General features: G+C 42.3%; 1 long non-coding RNA gene across 2 annotated transcripts in view; it reads left to right on the forward strand.

Annotated features, from left to right (window-relative positions):
* Positions 1 to 22,343, forward strand: part of LOC137167080 (uncharacterized) — an 89,950-nt gene that overhangs the window by 58,080 nt on the left and 9,527 nt on the right. For both annotated transcript variants that reach the window (XR_010923973.1, XR_010923974.1), the window contains one exon: positions 15,515 to 15,641. This is a non-coding gene — a long non-coding RNA (uncharacterized lncRNA). The remainder of the gene's footprint in view (positions 1 to 15,514; positions 15,642 to 22,343) is intronic.

A 22,343-nucleotide genomic window follows, 5' to 3' on the forward strand; every position in this document is an offset into this window, starting at 1 on the left:
CTATGGCCCATATAGTAGCCTTACAGAATTGCCTAGTATGTCTTGTCAGTAAAGAATCTGGGCATGATTGTGACTATCAGATTAATATGGGCCTTCATTTCCCCCAAGCTGTTGTTGTCTCTGTGCTTCCCTTTTACAAATTCGCACCAGTGACCTTTCACATCCTAGGGACTGTCTATTTATTTAGCACACATGTAAATTACCCTGGGCTTTTCTTTTTTCCCACTCAACAGAATGTCTTCTCAGGACCTGAGCGTTTTATTTTAAACACCTTCCTCCCAGGACCCTCTGTGATTCATGGAGTTTACCAGAATTTCTCCCAGAGAGACTCAAGTGAATTAGAGAAAGAGAGCACAAAGATGGATGTTTATTTCTTTAGCACACATACGCTTGATGGCACAAATATGCGGCACAGCACAGCAGAAGCTGTGGAGGCTGTGAAATAATTATGCTCTGATCTTCCCCCAATGAACTAAATGAGTCAAATGTTTTATTCAGTTACATGAGCACAACTTCCTCATTCTGCAGGGATTGCATTATATCAGGACAACCAGCTAACCACTCTGGAAGTTGCACTGCTGATCTTTACATATGAATATTCTCTACGTTATCTAAACAAATTGTTTTAATCACTTTTCGTACCATGTATTTTGTAAAGTTTTAAAAATCAAGGAGAAATCAACCACTATTTGTCTTGTATTTCAATTAGACACATACAGTATGTGCTGTAAAGAGTTTAATTGCCTCAGAGTTCAGAGACAAATTGAAAATATGTTCTCCAGTTAAGTTTTTGAATGCCCTGGCATGTTTTGTTTTGTTTTGTTTGTTCACTGCTGAAAGGTTGAGTTATTTATCCACCCAGTCTTAAAATAATTTAAATGAATAAATGAAATGGTTGAAAAATATTTTAGATAGTCAGAGAATCATAGGACTCTGTGAATTTGTGGGCATTGCATTACCACTTACATCTCTATATGGTTAGATACATACAATAGTAATTACCATTTCTCTCCCCATTTGTATTTGTCTGAATTTGGGTATTTGTGATGTTTCCTGCTGCAAGAATAGTAAAGTTGTAAAACAAAAAACAAAAAAACAACCCAAAACACTGCAACAAGAAACCAGCAACTGGCAACACAGGAAAAACTGGCCAGGTGGCAACCCTAGCGCCACCCCTGCCAATGGTAAATAGTGGTGTGTAACATGGAGGGCTGCAAGTGCCACTGGGTATAACAGCATAAAAGTGATTTTGCTGATATAGCTTATTTTGCTCAGGGAACTGGTATAAGCTATATGGCAAAAGTACTTTTTTTGCTGATATAAGCTGTGTCTACACTAAGCCCTGGTCTACACTTACCAGGCGATTCGGCAGCAGTCAACTGGAGTTACACAGAGTAGCTTGCCGTGCTTCCCTTCTGCGTGGCATCTTCACTGCACTGCGCTGACGGGAACCGTGTTCCTGTTGACGCAGCGCTACGCCACTTGAAGGGGTGGTTTTACTGCATCGACTTCTCGATCGACTGAGTGGGTCTTCACTGACTGCTCAGTCGATCCAGATAGGTTGATCTGACGGCGGCGACTTTTCCTCCATCAGTGTAGACATACCCTAAGAGAGTTTGCTAGTATAGGTATACCGGTGTGGTGACATTGCTAAAACTTATCTAGTGTAGACCTGGCCTAAGTGGGGCAACCTGCACCAGCAGTTAGGTAAACTGTGAGATGGTGTGTATATATACAACTTTCATGCATGGAGCAGCCCCAAGAGAGATTCTGTCTGCCTAAAGCACAATCTCCACAGTGCTCCTATGATGCTTCACACTGTCCCTCACACAGGACAATAGCATATATTCCACAATCTAGACCTGAGCAAATACTGCACAGAGGAGAAGTAAATATTAGGGGATATTTTTTTAGTAACATTTACTGTATGAACATGTTTCACCTGATCTGAGTAGATAGCATAGATATTGTAGATGACATAGTCCTAGAAATGTATATTTTGCTGTCACTTATGTATGAAGCAGACGGTGAGAAAATATGGGGACGTGGGGGAATGTTACTAGAGTGTTTGGAACCTTTGCGTTAGAATACTAGTATATTTTATAAGTGTGTTCACCTTGTTTTCTACTAGCTGGCCATCGCCGGATAGCTGTTGAAAGAGCACATGTTAAGTGTGTATAGCCATGCAGTACCGTGCACCCAGAATCTTGGGTTATTTTCAGCAGCATAGCCAAAGTGCCTATTGCAACTGTTAATCCTCAGAGCTGGTCAGGAACCAGAATTTTCATTCATGGGAATTCTGACATCTCAATTTTTGTTTTTCATTCTGAATCAGAACAAAAAGCTGAAATTTCAAAAATTTCCTGTGACACAAAATATCTGAAAGTTTTTGATTGGGGACCATGGAAATACTTCATTTCAGCAGTGCTGAACAACGGTGTCATTTCAATTAATTTCATTTTGACTTTTATATTAAAATATTAATGTTAAGATATTATATTTCTAAATTGTATTCTATTTAATATTATGTACATATAATACTGCCGTTATTAACTGCAATTATAATTATAATATAATATTCTATTATATAATACGTTAATATTATATTTAATAAAATTCTAATAACCGCAGCTAATTTAATGTGATATAAAAGACAAAACAATTAATCAAAAACACTATTAATATTCATTTTTGACATTGTTGAAACAAAATGTTTTCACTCTTCCCCATTTAAAAATGTTGTCAAAATCCACATCTTCCCGTAAAACATTTCAATTCTGATGAAACTGCATTTGTTGATGGAAAACTGTTCTATTAAGAATTGTTTCAACAAGCTCTGCTAATACTGCTATGATTATATATGTACTATTTTGCAACCTCAAGTGCACTTTGGAAATCTACCCCTTAGTTCCATTTCCCTTCCTCCCACTGAGATAGAGGACTCGCAACATAGGGGAACTGGTTACACCCCATTTCCTACCATACTTCTTGGACAGAAGAAGGGATTTAACAGCAAGGCAATGTTATAATGTATTGATATTATATCAGAATTTGATGAGATGATTACTTTGTGCCTCTGTTCCATCTAATTATAAAAGGGCTTTAGATATTGGGGACTGAGTATCAGTGAGAGAGAGATCTTTAGAAATGATCAGCTATTTTGTGATTCTGAAATAACTGTCATGTTCAGCAAGCCTGACTTGATCTTCCTTGATGAGGAAAAACTTGAGGAAAGGTAGAATGCAAATCCATTTAAATCAACATCTCTGATGTTCTTTTGCATAAAGAATAAACGGACACAAATCAGACATCAGGAATGGTAACATTCAAAAAGCTGTAGGAGAACACTTCAATCTCCCTGGACACTCAGTAACAGACTTGAAAGTTGCCATATTTCAACAAAAAAACTTCAAAAACAAACTCCAGCATGAAACTGCAGAGATGGAACTCGTATGCAAAATTGACACTATCAGACTAGGTCTGAATAGAGACAGGGAGTGGTTAGCCCACTACAAAAAATAATGTTCCCTCTTTTGACATTCACACCTTCTCATCAGCTTTTGTGAATGGCCTCATCCACTCTTTACCTTGTTAACACTTGCCCTCCTTGCTGTGATGTAACTCATCCATCCTTGAATGTGTATATATACCTACCAAACTGAAGTTTCCACTTCATGCATCCGACGAAGTTGGTTTCTGCCCACGAAAGCATATGCCCAAATAAATGTATTAGTCTTTAAGGTGCCGCAGGACTCTCGCTGTTATGTGATTTTTGTTGCTCATGAAAATCAAAGAGTAGTCGGATAACTTGGTGCATAAGCTTTTCCCACACAGCTCTGCCAGTACATCTCAGTCCCAAATACACCACCTCCACTGTTCCTATCCTGAACCTCTTGAGCAGAAACTGTTAGTCATACCATATTGCATAGGAAATTTGTAATGTGAGAAAACTCCACTATAGACTAGAATGAGACAATCAAATGCATTTTCACTTATGACCTATAATGAGCTCTGAACTCAGGACGTTAGAGGTACAAGGCTAACATGTAAATATATTGCCACACCTAGAATCCCTTACCTCTTTTATTTTCAGCCACTTAACAAGCTTGTTAAGTTGATGGCAAGATATCATTTCAAGAGCTGGATTCTTATGACCCCTCTACTCCATTCAGGTGGCAGAAGTGGCTGTAATATATCCACATAGTCCCAGCAGAGAATTCCTCCAGTGAATTTCTCTGACTAGTGTAACACTGTTAGATCTGGTCTCCACACATATCTGCACCCTCCAATGTAGGGCATATGATGGGGGACAAAAGGAAGACGATGATGGGGAGTTCTGTTATGACAATCCTTCACCATTATGACAAGGACCATCTGTCAGTGACAAAACTTACAGTTGTCAGGCAATTCTAAGTGGCATTGGGTCTGGGGAGATCAAGTATAAGGGAGATGTAACCCTTATTGTCCTTCATCTCCCTAATTGCTGACGGAGTTCTGGTGAAAGAGAGGATCTGGCCTAAAACAGCTAAAACTGAACAATCTATCTGTCTGATCTACCTAGGTACTTATAAAGCCCTCTTCAACTTGGTATCTGGGTGTCTGAGATTCAAACGTCATCCATTCCCCCATTCTCTCTCACTGTAGCCAACTCCACCACCATCAACTCTCTCTTTCAAGTTTGATTCTTTGATTCTTCCCTCTCCCTTGCTCCTGACATCCAGATTGTATCCAGATCCTGTTGCTTCTTATCCACAACATCTCCAAAATCTCACCTTTTCTATTTCTCCATGCAGCAAAAATTCTCATCCACTGCCCTTCTCATTTCACATCTTGAGAACTGCAGTCTCCTTCGCTATAGTCTCCCTGACACTAGCATTTCCCCTTCAGGCCATTCAAAATGTTGCCATTAAGATCTTGTTGTTTCCCCCTTGATCTGACAGTCTTTGAATTACTCCAGGGCCAACCCGTTCTTTACTGTATCAAGTTTAAGCTTCTCCTCGTCAATTTGCAGACCTTACATAATTGCCCTCCACCTGTTATTATTTAGATTACCTATGGCCTGTTGTGCAAGGCATTGTACAAACAAATAAAAGAGTGAAGCTGCAAAGAGTTTTCAGTCTAAGTAATCTTACTCTTAGTTGACACTGTTTCTTCACATTGCCCCTTTGGACTTGCTGGTGAAGCAAAAGGCATATTCTTGATAACTATTAATGATGGGACACTAGATGGGGAGGGCTTTGAGTTACTGTGTAGAATTATTTCCCAGGTGTCTGGCTGGTAGGTCTTGCACACATGTTCAGAGTCTAACTGATCACCATATTTGGGATCAGGAAGGAATTTTCCCCCAGGTCAGATTGGCAGAGACCCGGGTTTTGGGTGGGTTTTTTTGCCTTCCTCTGCAGCATGGGGCACAGGTCCCTTGCAGATATAAACTAGTGTAAATGGTGGATTCTCTGTAACCTGAAGTCTTTAAATCATGATTTGAAAACTTCAGTAACTCAGTCAGATGTTATGAGTCTATTACAGGAGTGGGTGGGTGAGGTTCTGTGTCCTGCAATGTGTAGGAGGTCAAATTAGATGATGGTCCCTCTGACCTTAAAGTCTATGGGCTTGTCTTCACTTACCTCAGAGATAAGGCGGCAGCCGACCAGAGTTACGCAAGCTACGCAGAAAACTTGTGTAACTCCCGTCGACTTCTCTGCTTCTGTTCTGTGCACCGTCTTCACTGCACCGCGCCGACGGGAACCATGTTCCCATCAACGCAGCGCTACGCCACTTGAGAAGGTGGTCTTAGTATGTCGATTTCTGGATTGACTGAGGAGGTCTTCACTGACCTCTCAGTTGATCCAGAGACATTGATCTGACGGCGGCGAATTTGCCATCGTCAGTGAAGACCTAGCCAATGAGTCTATTATCTGCTTCTCCCACAAACTTCTCTGCCCTTTTTATTCCCTTCTCTTTCTTCAGGGAATGCGCTGCTTGAGCTGAATCTCAAGGCCCTCACTCTCTCTTCAGTCATTTCCTTCCTTAAGACTCACCTCTGCAGTGATGGCTACACAAAACTAGCCAAGAAAGACATTGCATTGGAGATGAGGGAATGAAACCCTCTACCAACTAAAGCAAAAACATACCCTGTTTACTACACCATGAGATGCACTAGCCCTTGCTGAGTTACCATACAGTTTTCCTGATATTACCGTCCATTCTCCCTCCTTCCCCATTATTGTCTTTATACCCCCTCGTTATATCATGGTTAATTTAGATGACAAGTTCCAAGGGTCATGGACCGCATGTCCTGTTTTGGGCACCAACAGAAATAATAATACAAGAGGAATGGTAGAAAAACAAAAAAAAATAGCAAACGTTGAGAGAAGTGTGGGTGTAACTCACACTGAATCCTATGGGGAGATAGGAGAGGCTATAAATGTAAATTGCTCACAGCCAGTTATGCTGCACTTTCTGTCACTTGCATAGACACTTCAATTACTAACAGATGGCTTATGAAGGTTTTTCAAAATAAAAGTGCCCTGATTGTGTGTTTACTATTGCAAGTTAAGACTTCTGGCAGCAGGTTGCAAAGGGTCTTTCAATTAACTTGACTCTCAAGCAAATTGCATTTTGGGACTGTGGGAAACCAAGGGATTGCTAATAATTTACACACAAACACAACTTTTATTGAATCTGGTGCTGCCATCTAACCTCTCTAGGGAGATTTTCAAAGCAGTGAATGCATCTGCTAAAAATGTGCATGCATTCATTCTGTTCTCAGAAATAGGAATTTCTGCACCAAACTGGGTGTCTTTCTCAAACTGTGTGCCTTTCTGTTTTCACATAATTTATTTTGCATCCTTACATTTTTGTGGGAGCAACCTTTGCACTCTGCTTTGAAAATTTGTCACTTTGTCTGTGCCTTTTTTGTTTGGTCACCAGTTCTGTCCCTGTTTTATGGTCACAGAACATTTGTAGGATTACTTTTAGACAGAGCCGGTGCTAGGCATAAACAGACTAATCACTTGCTTAGGGTCCCGAGCAGCTCAAGGCCTATTAGCTTTTTATTATAAGAACTTGCCTGTCTTAGTATTGGTGGGGGAAAATATTCCTGCTTAGGGCCCCCCAATGAGTTAGCACTGGTCTGCTTTTAGATAATGTCTTTCAGTTAGAGAGTTCCTTCAGAATAGAGCCAGTCACCGATGGCATAAATCATACCATGCATAGTACAGATTCAGACAAGAGCAGGGTTATAGCATACAACAGCAAAATGGTAACCTAAAAAGATTTCCACAGTATCCGCATGACACAACACTATTTTTAGCTTAAACGTTTATCCTTAAGAGAATTAGCAATTACAGGAAAGAAATCATATGGTCAGCTCTTATCCCTTTGCTTGATCTATCTAGCACAGCCAGATGAAATGAGAGCATCACGTTTTCTCAGAAACCACTTCTCACATCTCTCTGACTAGCTTTACTATATTTGAGCTTATCTTTTATAATACAAGATCCCTTTGAACTCCAGGACATGGAATTTTACAAAAAAGAGAGGGAGCGTGATTCTCCTCTGTCTGTCTTGTCTTTTATACGCTGTACATCACTGTAGCATCCAGGCACCTGCTAAATATATAAATACATATAAAATATAGAGAGAGCTGGATTAACCCACCGCTGGGCCCTAGGAAAATCTCCCTCCTGTCTGCCCCCCAAGGCTCCCCACCACCCCTCTCCTGGACAGCTCCCCTGTGCAGGCTTTCATGGCAGCTCCCCATACTTGTAGAAGATCTTTATGATGTCTCTGAGCAAATCCTACTGGTAAAGCAGAGGAGATACAGGCTGCTGGAAGTGGGGTGAGGCCTGGTAGGCTCCCGGGGGAACCCTGGTGCAGGAGCAAGCCCCATGGCAGGGTGAGGAGGAGCAGTGCTGGTCACCCCCCTACCCACTGAGGGGGTGAGGGCGTGTGGCAGGGCCAAATTTGAGTGAATGACATTGTGACCTGGTGCATGGGGGTTCAAATAACTCTCAGGCTGTCCCCCACTATGAATTGGGCCCTAGTCACATGCCTAGTTACCTATGCCTTCATCCAGCCCTCAATATATAATTTTTTCTCTCATCTTCCCTTTATTCAACAGGGACTGGTCTATATTTTGCCTCTATTATTGTGGGAAGGCTAGTTAAAGAAATGCAGTTTCCATTTTGCTCTAAAGGCTTGGAGGTTCTTGGTCACTTTGATGTCCTCTGTGACAGGTTCCAGTCACCAAGGAAGTTCTGTCTTCTGTGCATGTGAGTTTCACTCTCAATTCAGACAGTTCCCTTGAAAAACAGCGAATCGTGGGAGGCCATGACCCACCAAGAAAGCGATACTCTTCAGGCATGATGCAACTATTAAGATATATGTGTGCTCATTGCTGTGGCATGGAAGTGTAAGTGGGCCTTGGATACCATGATGAGAGCAGAATGGCTTGATAAATAAGTGAAGTCTGTCAAGAACTGTAGACAGGGTAGCTCTTGGGCAAGACCCTACATTATAGAATCTCCTGCCAGAAGTGGTCAGAGTGAGCCCAAGCCTAAGAGTGTTTAGGAAAAAATGTGAGATAAAATCCTTATGTGCTGGCTTTCCCACAAGGATGAGAGACAACACTGCTCAAATTCTATCAGAGGCAGAAGTTTCTTCAGGCACATTCTCACACACACACACACACACTTCCAGAGTTTCTTTTTAGAACATTCATGTCTTTTAATTCCCTGTTCTAGCACCTAGATATCTCAGTGAATGATACCTTATGAATGCTTAGAGAGAGCAATAGATACCTATACAAGAGACCGCCCATATTAGGCAACTTCCTGCCTTTTCAAGGCCTCCACAAAGCATCCCCAAATGTACTGAGTAAACTTCTGTGTCCCCTTTATTAGAAAACCCCCTCTGTTAAATAACTGATTAGTATGAATCTCTTCAGTGCATGATCATTAGATAAATTGGATATATAGAATACCATCAACTAGAAGCAGTCAGGAATTTCTGTTGGAACGATTTTTCAGTGTAAAATGCAGTTTCTGCAACATTTTGCCACAATTTTTCAGTTCTCCCATCAGAAGAAAACAAAACAAAACATTTCAGTTTGTTGAACTGATACAAAATATCTTTTCAAGTCAGTTCAGCATTAAACTGCATTTTCCTAGTGTAGTGTATTGGCTCATGGGAGTTGTAGTTTGCATTGTCTGATGCTCCCATTCTTCCTTTTGGGCCAGTGCCCTTGGTGGGACCACATTTCTCAAATGCACCCACAATCATGTGGTGCCCATGATGCACCATGTTGCTTGATCTGAAAGGCTACTGTTTTGCATGATGGGAGATGTAGTCCTGCCAGGAACCAAGCCAATAGGAGAGCATGGGGGTCTAAACTTCAACTCCAGTGAGGTAGTGTACCACTATTAGGAAACGCAGCTTAATGTTGAACTGACCCAAAATGTTTTGTTTCAGGTCAGTTCAAGAAACCAAAATGAAATATTTCAATTGGGGAATATCTAAATATTTCATTTACTTTCAATCAACAATGTAGAAAGGAAACTTTTGCCCCTTACAAATCAATTTTTTTCAGAACTTTTCATTTCACACACAAATTTTCACCGTGATTCAGGACAAAAACAGAGGTTGAAGCATCAGAATTTCCCACAGGTTGGAGATTCTGATTTTCTCTCAGCTCTACCATCAACACAGGACTTAGTAGTAGGTATTCAGTTTGAAAACTCTAATTCCAGTATATTAAAATCTGCACTAGATTAAAATATACAAAGGATTCAGATGAATGCAAAGACTGATATGCATCCTGCCTAACATATCCCCGATGCCAATTAATGTTTAAGAGAATGCTGAGGCACCTGAGTAAATGCTGATCCGGCAAGTATTGCAGCTCACTGCTTTCTTTGTCTTGGTCTCGTTCACAGCAGCTGGTGATATTGCATCATTCACTGTGTCATGTAATATAATAATTCAGTTTGTGGGATTTTGAAAAGAAGGAGCTACATGATTCCAAATGTTGAGTATATTTCATTTTATAGTAAACTCTTTTAGATTCAAAAGACTAAAGCCAAGCTCACAGATATGGACATGTATTTTTGACAGTAATGACTCACAGAATAAAACAGTACCAGCCCCTTTTAATTCAAACACGCAGTTCACATAGGTCTGGGTGGTAATTTTGCTGTGGTAAATGGTGAGGTATAATGAATCAGATGACAACCTACAAGTCTTGTGGTCTCTCAGGATTGCAAAGCAGAGAGTCTGGAAGCAAGCTAGAGTGGGCCCCATGCTGCAATATTAATTTATGTTAGAAGTATCAGGAATACCAAGTCTTGCCTCTTCTACCCTGGAAGACTAGATGGCAGGCAAGGGAGGTTTTTCTACCTAAAACAGTCTTTCACAAACACGGCTTTTCTCTCCAGTGTTTGAGTGACTGGCAAGAGGTATAACAAACCCACAAAATATACCAAAACCAAAAATTTTGAAGCTGTTTGACTATCACACCCATTCACCTTCAATTGTTCAGGTCCAATCTCTTATTTTTGTGATGTCACAATCTAAAAAGTCATCCATTAAAACAGGAAAAGTCTAATCTGAAAGACAAAGGAGAATTCTCTCCCCTGCTTCCCCTTTCCCATCCCTGCAAAAAAACCCAAAACCTTCCCTAGCCTTCTTTATCCAGTATCTGCTAGGAACATAGGCATCAGCAGCCAAGGAACAGATTGCCCTGAGCAAAGGCTTAGGAGAGCTTGGAGGGAGAGCAGATGTTCTGGATATAGTCAAGCAGCTAATATCCTAGGGTAGAAATGGTCTTCCAGGCTGTTTGAATAAACTTTAAATGGGTAGCATCACAGAGTAATCTGTATCTTAAGGCCAGAGAGGGAAATCTTAGGCATGTCTACACTGCAATTAGACACCCACGGTTGGCCTGGGCTGTTTAATTGTGGTGTAGATGTTTGGGCTCAGGCTGCAACCCAAGCCCTGGGACCCTCCCACCCTGCAGGGTTCTAGAGCCCGGGCTCTAGCCTGAACCCAAATGTCTACACCTCAGTTAAACCGCCCCTTAGCCCAAACCCTGTGAGCCCGAGTCAGCTGGCATGGGCCAGCTATGGGTTTTTAATTGCAGTGTAGATATAACAATAGGAGTCAGGCCACCTTGCTCCAAGAGTTCATCTCAAGAGGAAGGAAGGACAGAAGCCACCATTGGGAGATAGAAGTGGTCCCAGAGTAACAGGCTACAATTCTGAATAGGGCACAGAACCAGAGCCTTGTAGTTTGAATGGATCAGGGCCTTTCTCCCTCTTAGCCAGTCAGGGCAAATTCTGGAAAGAGAAGGAGCATATAATCTTCCTCTTCTTGCCTGAAGGGGGATATGATGGAAGGGGCCGGATTGACTGTTAGTCTCTTCTTGGTACATGGGAAATGAGTGCAGATTATTTTGGACTATACTTCTGGGCTTCAGAGATGAGTCTGGAAAAACTCACATGAGCAGGGACTTGTGAGAGAAGAAGGAATCCCAGCAAAGGGGCATTTTTTGTCTGTTCAGTCTATTTAAAGTTTTTTGGTTAGATATTAGATTTTGCCACTAGCCTGGAGTGGAAATGGGGTAGATTGGTTAAAGAATCTAATGAGTGTGGCCTACTCTGGACTGCAGTGAGCCATAGGTAGGAATTGGGAATGGTTCTTCAGGAGACAGGACATACCCACCTTGCAGAGAGTAGCTAGGACAGACTACAAGCCTCAGGACATGAACACGGAGTATGAGCCTGTGGGAGGTACTTCTGACCGCTACATTGGTGTGGAATATACAAATGAGTAATGAGGGAGTAATGGACGGGGAGAGGGTGGCAGTCACAGGGCCCTCAATTTAGTTATTGCCAGCTCATGATTTTTTCATGAGCCTTGTGCTATTTGTTTTTTTTAATGCCCCGACTACAGGAATCTCAGGATTTCATGAGAATATTGATTGCATGAGAATACTGTTTTCTAGCCCCTGAAGTTGCATATAAAATGTTGAAAACATGAAGCAAGTGTACCCTAAAGACTCAGACATCCCAAAACAAAAATCCCAACATGCATTGGTTTCAAAATCATGAGTTTTTTTTTTTTTTTAAATCTAATCTCATGACACTTTGGAGGGGACCAGATGCCATGATCTTTGAACATTTGAATTTGGTAATACTGACTTAACTTTCAGATGATCCCTAGAACATTAGAGGCAGAGACAACAACCTCAGGAAAGGGTTGAATGAAATAGTTGACTGGTGATGGAAACACAATTTGTATTTAATGTAAGAAAGGGAGCACTCAGGGAAGTTAAGATTATTATGGAGAAATTAAATTATTTCTTTGCATCGGTCTTCACAGCTGAGGATGTGAAAGAGATTCCCAAACCTGAGCTATTCTTTTTAGGTGACAAATCTGAAGACCTGGCCCAGATTGAGGTGTCATTAGAGGAGGCTTTGGAACAAATTGGTAAACAGTAAGAAGTCACTAGAACCAGATGGTATTCTCAAATGTGAAATTGCAGAACTATTAACTGTAGTATATAACCTATCATTTAAATCAGCTTCTGTATCAGATGGCTGGAGGATAGCTAATGTGATACCAATATTTTTAAAAAAATATTTTTTTAAAGGCTCCAGAGGAGATCCCAGCAATTATAGGCCAGTGTGTGTAATTTTAGTACCAGGCAAATTGGCTGAAACTACAATAAAGAACAGAATGATCAGACACAGAGATGAACACGATTTGTTGGGGGAAGAGTAAGCATGGTTTTTGTAAAGAGACATCATGCCTCAACAATCTACTAGAATTATTTTAGGAGGTCAACAAGCATGTGAACAAGGGTCATTCCGTGGATATAGTGTACTTAGATTTTCAGAAGGCTCTTACGCAAAGTAGTGGTCACAGGATAAGAGGGAAGGTTCTCTCCTAGATCAGTAACGGATTAAAAGATAGGAAACAAAGGGTAGGAATAAATGGCCAGCTTTCAGAATGGAGAGAGGTAAATAGTAGTGTGCCCCAGAGGTCTATATTGGGACCAGTACTGTTCAACATACTCATAAATAATCTGGAAAAAGGGGTAACAATCAGGTGGCAAAATTTGCTGATGATACAAAACTATACAAGATAGTTAAGTCCAAAGCAGAGTGTGAAGAGTTACAAAGGGATCTAACAAAACTGGGTGATTGGGCAACAAAATGGCAGATGAAATTCAATGTGGATAAATGCAAAGTAATGGATATTGGAAAATATAATCCCAACTATACATATAAATGATGGGATTTAAATTAACTGTTACCACTCAAGAGAGAGATCATGGAGTCATTGTGGATAGTTGTCTGAAAACATCTACTCAATGTGCAGTGGCAGTCAAAAAAGCTAATAGAATTTTGGGAATCATTAGGAAAGGGATAGATAATAAGACAGACAATATCATATTTCCTCTTCTGAAATCCATGGTATGCCCACATCTTGAATACTGTGCGCAGATCTGGTCGCTCCAGCTCAAAAATGTTATATTGGAATTGGAAAAGGTGCAGAAAAAGAGTAACCAAAATGATTAGGGGTGTGGCACATCTTCCATATGAGGAGAGATTAATAAAACTGGGACTTTTCATCTTGGAAAAGAGATGACTAAGGGGGATATGATAGAGGTCTATAAAGTCATGACTGGTGTGGAGAAAGCAAATAAGGAAGTGTTATTTACTCCTTCTCATAACACAAGAACTAGGGGTCATCAAATGAAATTAATAGGCAGCAGGTTTAAAACAAACAAAAGGAAGTATTTCTTCACACAACACACAGTCAACCTGTGGAATTCTTTGCCAGAGGATGTTGTGAAGCTAAGATTATAAAAGGATTCAAAAAAGAACTAGATAAATTCATGGAGGATAGGTCCATCAATGGCTATTAGCCAGGATTGGCAGGGATGTAAAACCATGCTCTGAAGTGTCCCTAGCCTCTGTTTGCCAGAAGCTGGGAATGGAAGACAGGGGATGGATCACTTGATGACTACCTGTTCTGTTCATTCCCTCTGAAGCACCTGGCATTGGCCACCAGCAGAAGACAAGATACTGGGCTAGATGGACCATTGGTCTGACCCAGTATGGCCGTTCTTATGTACAATGAACATGTATTCTATGTGTACAGGAAAAAATTGCTTTCATATTCAATGATAAACAATATCATTCAAAGGGTTTAAAGAGAGTAACGTATTCTGTGCCTGTGCATTCCCCTTTGCAGCCATTTTCACTGTGCTAATTCAACTTTGTGATTTTTGAATTTATTTTTATTGAATGTTCTCTTCATTTAGGGGCACTAATAACAATGGAACTCACTAGCACATGTAACATAGAATGTAAATGTGTGTGTGTGCATACTTTCTAGGGCAACTGAATGGTACAAGAATTGGTGTAATATATGGGATTTATACTCACCAATTTGTATCCAACCCAGTTTGGTACTAAAGTTAAAGCAGTACCGACTGATGACTTTTCAGTGGTCTGTGTGAAACGTGTTGGTGGCTTCAATTTGGTTGTTAGCAGACAGGGTGTTCATAGAATATAACTTATTGCCGCATCTGGCACCCTTGCTGGCAGTCTTAGCAGAAAGGCCAAGAACTGAATGGTGTCGGAGAACAAATTATCCTATCATCTCAGCAGTGCACCTCCTAGAATAGGGCTGAACCTTATAGTTTCTTCCACACATGGCGCTGGAACTCTGTGAATGGAACTTGTTTTTAAATCCACATTGGCCAGGCAAACCATGCTGCAACTATATTAGCCAGAGACTACCAAAATGAGTGGGAAGGAGATGAGATAAGACTCCTCAGATCTCGGCAAGCCCAGGATACTGATCTCACATATACTTTACCTCAGACTTCAAAGATTTTGTTTGCTTTCCAAGAGGGATTCAGTCTGAAAGGGGTATGCTGAGTTCTAGAGTCAAAGAGTAAGGCTAGTTGTGTATTCTTTTTTATAAGACTAAGACTTCTACCTTGGGTATCTGGACCCTTTCTTTTCTTCCAGCTGTAATAAAAATATCCTAGTCTACTGGATAATAGTGCAAGTGGGTAAGACTCTACCAGGTGTTAGGTACAATTGCATCCAAAATCTGTGATGCTGTATTGCTGGCTTTCAATCTTATGTCACACCAGGCATTCTACTAAGGAAAACAGGGCAAACTACAAGAATTCATTGATATCGTGATGCTAAATGTCATCAGACTTTGAATGTGACTGTCATTCAGCAATATGGCTTCACTGTTACAATGTGGTTGTAATTCTTTAAAACCAAGGTATAGTAAGTTTCAGTCAAAGAACTCTGCACAACTACTGTGAGAAAATCTGATTAAAAATAACATGCTACCTATGAAAAAGAAAAAAAGGTTTATTCAATTTGTTTTATGCATTGAGAAGAGAAGAAATGGTTACAAAAACTGTTTGACAGCACTGCACAGGATGTACATTGGAATGAACAGTATGTGATTTGTCTTTTAGAAGCTGAGACAACCCAAACACTCATTCCAGGTGAAATCAACAAAAACAAACACCATGCCACCTGCTGGAAATGGAAATGGAAATAAATGAGCATGGAATTACACTACCCTCTACAGGACTATAGAGGGTAAATCAAAATGCACACACACTTTTATGACCACTAACTATATATTTGCGAACAATATGGTAAATCCTAAAGTCTAAACTTAGGTAAAACTCAATGGAAATTCACTTGATGTAAAGATTGCAGGATTTAACCCAATATGTTTGTAGTGATGGCATGGGATTAAAAAAAAATACAACAAAAGTGAAAATTGCTAATGCAGTTTTTTGGTGGATTTTAAGTAGAGACGTTTGTTTATGTCAAAATAAACAAATAGCCAAGTCATACTTATAATAATAGGCATGAACCGAAGTCTAAGGGCTGTGTATACCAAACTGGAGGGAGGGGTGGTTTAGCATGGAGGACAGGCTACAAAGGCAGTGCCCTGTTTGGAGGGAGGCCTGAAGCCTTGGTCCCCAGGCTGCTGGAATCCAGTCCTGCCCTGAACAGCATTTGCAGAATCTAGCCGGTGGTTAAAGAAACAGCACTAGCTGGGCTGCTACCAAAAATAAGCATTGAGAGACCTCAGAGAGCAATCCTCAAGGCTGCCTCTTAAAGGGGAAAGTTCCCCTCCAGACTTATGGAGACTGTTGGGAGTGAGACTATGTGCTGCATGTATAGCCTTTAATGGATGAGACTCTCAGCCAACCTTACAGGGGCAATAGATTCAGCTGGAGATATTGTTAGCACGTGGTGAGGGCACAAAGGGTCAGAAGTGGGTAAGCGCAATGATGCAGGATTGGAGCTTAGAAAGGCTTGTGGCAAACAGGGTCTCCTGTAGGAGAGCTTCCAAAAGCACAGATCCATGGTGTCCCTCATGGTGTTAGCTGAGAAATAGCTGACCAAGGAGAGCTCCAGTGGGAGGTAGGCGGTGCCAGAATACCAGATGTCATCTCAAATTTGGCCTGTGAGGCCAGAAACATGCATGCATATGTGTACTCACACTTGCAGGAGACTTAGGCCTTGATAAGTAGCAGGCATCAGAAGTGATGGTTCATACCTTTGACAGGAAACTGTGCTACTAGGGTTGAATAACTGATATAAGCTGTGTAGCTCAAACTTTCTAAAGCAGTGGTTCTTAACCTTTCCAAACTACTGTACCCCTGAAGCCTGAGTCCCACCCCCACGGGGCTGAGGCATGTAACTTAGTTTCATGGCGCCCCTGTGGCTCCAGACAATTACCTTTCTTGCCACCCCCAATACCAGCTCTGCACTTGCGACCCCTCTAAAACTCCAGGTTAAGAAACACTGTTCTAAAGGGAAGATATTGGTTAGCCACAGATAATGGGATTTTCATGGCTGTTCAGATAGTCACCTTTCCAAGTTCACCCATCTCTCAGCTGGAAGAAACATATAGACTGTGGAGGCTGTAGGGATAGGTCTTTAGGGGAAAAGGAAATTTATACTTGCATTGAATGATGACATTGGCTGTGCTTCATCTTCATGATCTTGTAAAATTTCATAAATGTTGGGAGCATCATTCATCATTGTTTGTTGCGATTTCTATGCCAATATACAGCACTTGTATTTGACAATTACAGGTTTAGTTTCCTGAACCAATACCATATGGCAGAATGTGATTGTTTCAGAATTTCTTATTTATACAGATTAACTTTATTTTATTTTGTCCAAACTATTTCTTTTTCAGTCCTAGCTGCTACAGTTGATTGATAAAATAATAGCATGTAGAGGTTTACTGAGGGGAATCACATGTAGAGATTTACTGAGGAGAATTGCACTACTATGTCATAAAAGCTGTCAGCCTCATTGGCATTTCCAAGGCAATCTCTCATATGTATTTAAAGAATGGTATGGTGCAGTGAGAGAACAACTATCATCCGTCGGTGTCTCTTGTAGTGATCCTATAGAATAGGTGAATGTATTAGCAGGGTATTTTAGTCTGAAAGAGAATCCTGCTTGTCACAGCAGTTGACTCTACTGGCTCTTACATGTTCAAAATGAATGAATGTCTGTGTAGGTAAATATTGTACCCTGCCATCTTGTATTGACTATGTGCAAACTCCCTTTAACAAATACAAAGGAAAGGAGAGCATGGTGTTCTGTCTAATCTTCCCTCAACTGTTTCTAGACATTTTCCCTGAGTAAACTCTCTTGGCAGTCCATCTGAAAAAATGTGTACATGAATATATTGGTCAGGAATGGTGCTGGACTGGCAGTCCTGGAAAATGAAGTCTTCCATTTATTTGCAACTCAGGTACAGCATGAGCTAGGACAATGAAACCTCTCCATACTTTTCTGCTACTGTTTCTCATGCCAGACCCCCTCTAGCAGTCAGAATAATTCAGTCCCAATGCCCCTCAGTCCTTAGTCTCTCAGCTGAGACTGCCAAGAAAGGCACCAACTAAAGCCGATTGCAAAGGTAATGACTTTCATTTTGCAGGTACTCAGCCATTTGTAAGTGAACTAAGACCTCCAGATAAGCCATCAAACAGCAATCAGATAGTACCAACGTTTTGTCATCTGCCCAGTTAGGCTGAATTTGAACAAAGGGAAGTTGGCCTCTTTTCAAATTATACAAGTCTATGTTTCAGCAGTACATACAAATCAATTAAACTGTAAATCAGTATAATCAAAATGTATTTACCTTACCCATGTTTACTTGATATATAGGTACATTTTCTCTGTTGTAGCTTGAATTTTTCATATAATGGTATTCAACTGAACCACTTTGGTGCTAGAACTGTTTTTATTGGGCATCAAATAGATGAAGGGAAAAAGGTGCACTGACTGCTTAAGAACAATCTTATAAGAGGAACGAGGTAACAAAACATATGAATGAAAGAAATGTAGTAATTTATCTCGCTCTTCAACTCTGGCATTTTCTACTCCTATTCTCATCTTTAATTATTTTGCGGGGACAGAGGGTAGAACAAAAAATGGAACAAAACAATTATAGGCAGAGCTGGTAGTGCTACACATAGTCAAGGTTGCCTGACATTCTTCATTGTAAGAGTTGGGGTATGTCTACACTGCCGAGTGAAGTTGACTTACTTAAAGTCGACTTTCAGCAGCCAATTTTTAGAAGTCGCAGCAGCATCTACACACTATGCTGTTTGCGCAGGTCTCGTGTGTCCACACTCACCACGCTTATTTCGACTTTCAAAGCTGTGCACTGTGGCTTGCTATCCCACAGTGCAACTAGCTGCGGTGGCTGTTGGGATGAGTGTCATTGTCCCATGATGCAACGCTGCTTCCCCCTCCCTAACAAACAGGAAAACTGTTTTCGCGCCTTTTTTTTAACTCCGCACGCTCACCTTTGCTGCAGAGACATGGAGCCAGCTCAACTCTGCATTATTATTGTGAGCGCCACAAATACATCACAGCTTATCATCGAGTATTTCCAAAGTAGAGCAAGAAGCCGAAGCACAGGCAACAGCGATGCCACCGAGGCTGCCCTGCTAAGAGCCATCAAGCAAAACAATTCCCGATTGCTGCAGGCTGTAACATATCATCTGCAGTCCATGGAGCGCAGGTTCTGGTGCAGGGAAACAAGCACAGACTGGTGGGACCGCATCGTTATGCAGCTGTGGGATGATGACCAGTGGCTGCAAAACTTTCGTATGTGAAAGGCCACTTTCCTTGAACTTTGCTTGGAGCTGGCCCCGTCCATGAAGCACGTGAACACTCGCTTGAGACAAGCTGTGACGGTGGAGAAGAGAGTCGCCATCACTCTGTGGAAGCTGGCAACCCTAACTGTTACCGCTTGGTTGGGAATCAATTCAGAGTCGGTAAATCTACAGTGGGCACCACCGTGAATCAAGTGTGCAGTGCCATAAATAGACTTCTGCTATGAAGGCTAGTGACTTTGGGAAATGTGCAGGACATAGTGGAGGGGTTTGCCACGATGGGCTTCCCAAACTTCAGGGGGGTGCCTTTGATGGGACGCACATCCCCATCTTAGCGCCTGCACACCTGCTGACCGAGTACATAAACGGCAAGTGGTACTTTTCCATGGTCCTGCAGGGGCTTGTGGATCACAGGGATCATTTCACCAACATCTATGTGGGGTGGTCTGGGAAGGTGCATGACGCACACATATTTCGTAATTCAGGGCTGTTCTCTAGTATGCAGGCGGGCACTTTTTTCCCCAACCAAAAAATTGACATCGGGGGTGTGGAAATGCCCATAGTGATCCTGGGGGATCCTGCTTACCCCTTGCTCCCTTGGCTAATGCAGCCGTACACCAGGCATCTTGACAATGACAAGGAGTGTTTAAATAACAGATTAAGCAGTTGCAGAATGGTTGTAGAATGTGCCTTTGGGCGTTTAAAGGGTAGATGGAGGAGTCTCCTCACTAGGCTGGGCATGAGTGAAAAGAACCTCCCTTGGGTGATATCTGTGTGCTGTGTTCTTCATAATGTGTGTGAAGCGAAGGGTCAAAGGTTCCCCCAGGGTTGGGCTGTGGAGGCAGAAAGACTGGCCGCCAATTATGAGCAGCTAGATGCCAGCACTACATGGAGAGCTAACCGCGGAGCACTTTGCATTAGGGAAACTTTGAAAACCAAGTTCTGCAATGAGATGCAGGACTGGTTTCTCTTCCTGTATGTTGTTTGCCTTTGGTGAACAATTCCCCCCTCCCTCCCCCCATTGATATCAGTATCCTCCAAATCCCTCCAGAACAAGATACAATTTAATAAAGAAATGTGTTGAAATGATGCAAACTTTTATTTATGAACATTCAAGTCATGGGGGAAGGGCAGGAGTGTTCATTCACAGTCTCAAGGAGTAGGGTGGTTGCTTGCTGGCCAGCTGTCAGCGTGTCCGCTGCTGCTTTCTGCTCACCTCCACCGGGGTGGAGGCAAGCACGTACTGCAGCCTGGCCAATCTCCTTCGAGACCTCTTGGGGGTGGGGGGAGGGCAGCAAAGCCCCCGGTTGAGGAGCATTATGGAGGGGCTGCAGTGGGACTCTGTCCTGCCTCCGCTGCTCCTGAAGCTCCACAAGCTGCCAGAGCATGTCTGCCTGGTCCCACATGATTCGCAGCATTTCCTAAGTGGTACCGGGATCATGCTCCTGCATTTCTCTGCGACTCTCCCTGTCTATGTCCATATACTGGGACAAGGTCAGCTGCCATGCTCTGAGCTTGATTGTTGCGGCTGCTGAGGCATTCATGCGCTCGCCAAACATGTCATCTCTTGGGGGTTTTTTTTCCTCTTTCTAATCTGCAATAGTCTTTCTGAAGCATTTCTTGAGGATGGTGCCAAGGCCAAGGTGTCTAGAGAATGAAAAAAAATTCACAAGGTAAGCATTGTTAGCAGAGTGAAGAAAATGATACAACTGCTACAATGTAGACAATACTCCCCATGCAGTGCACAGGGCAAACACAGACCCTCATTCCATTCCTGACATCCCAGAGGGGTCTGCTTGCTGTGCCCTTAAATAGGGGATCTGTGGACACGGGGTGGGGGTAGCGTTTATAGTCTCCGTTTAAACCAAATAAAAGTAATCAAAGTGACTTGGTAGGACACTACAATGGGAAATACAAAAGTACAGGGCATCTGCTGTATAGCTCTGGTATTTTAAACATGCGCCGTTTTCTCTAGGTGACCATGAGTGATATCAGTCTCCTGAGGGTCACGCACGAGGAAAGGAAAGATTTGCTGCACGCAGCAGGGTACCAGCTGTGTTCTGCCATGATGCAGGCTCCCTTGACAGCAGCGTGGCGCAGCAAAGTATCCTACCATGGAGGGAGGAACAAGGCAGCCCTCCCCAGAAAACTTTTGCAAAGGATAACAGGTTAACTACATGCAAGTTTCTGTGAGATATCAACTGATGATTATCGGAGTATATCTCATCACAGAAATAACCTGTTCCCTGGGTAACCCCCCAGTACAGTCACCAAAACACCTGAAATCCCCTTCCTGGCTCCCTCCCCGCAATGTAAAAGGACAGAACTGCTAAGAAGAAAAAAAACTCACCCGATGTTGGGATCATTTGTGTGCTGCTGGACTGCTCTGGGGTCAGGAATATGTTCTGACTTTCAGGGAGAACGGACAGCCCACTCTCATGCACCCTGCTCTCCTCAGCCTCCTCCTCCTTGTCATCCATGGATTCCTCATCATTGTCCACGGACTGTGACCTAGCGGAGGTATTGATGCTGCGGGGCAGCACCGTGGTGGGATCGCCACCGAGAATTGCGTGCACCTCATCATAGAAGCGGCATGTTTTGGGTAAGGAGCCAGAACGGCTGTTAGCTTCCCTGGCTTTCTGATATGACTGATGCAGCTCCTTTATCTTCACGCAGCACTGCTGCACAGCCCTCTGGTGCCCCTTCTCCAGCATGCCCTGGGATATCTTCCCTTAAATGTCCAGATTCCTTTTGCTGGCTCTGAGCTGAGCCAGAACGGACTCCTCACCCCACAGACCGATGAGATCTAAGACCTCTAGTCGACTCCATGCTGGAGCGCGTTTGGGCTTTGCAGTAGCCATGCGGAGAACAGTGACAAAGCTCTCTCCACGCTGGCAGCACAGGAAATGAAAATTCAAATCTTCCCAGGGCTTGAGGGGAGGGGACATTTCCTGGTAGCATGACCACAGTATAGCACAGAGCAGCGAATGCGTGGTCACAAGAGGGCATTGTGGGATACCTCCCGGAGGCCAATAAAGTTGATTTAAGTGAAATTGTGTCTACACTGACACTAAATTGAATTAATAAATTCGAATTAGGTGCTACGCCACTTGCAGAGGTGGTCTTATTAAGTCGACTT

The sequence above is a fragment of the Emydura macquarii genome, unplaced genomic scaffold (genome assembly GCF_026122565.2).
Source record: "Emydura macquarii macquarii isolate MOO-44397 ecotype Brisbane River unplaced genomic scaffold, CSIRO-AGI_Emac_v2 contig_2897, whole genome shotgun sequence".
NCBI classification, from domain to species: domain Eukaryota; kingdom Metazoa; phylum Chordata; order Testudines; family Chelidae; genus Emydura; species Emydura macquarii.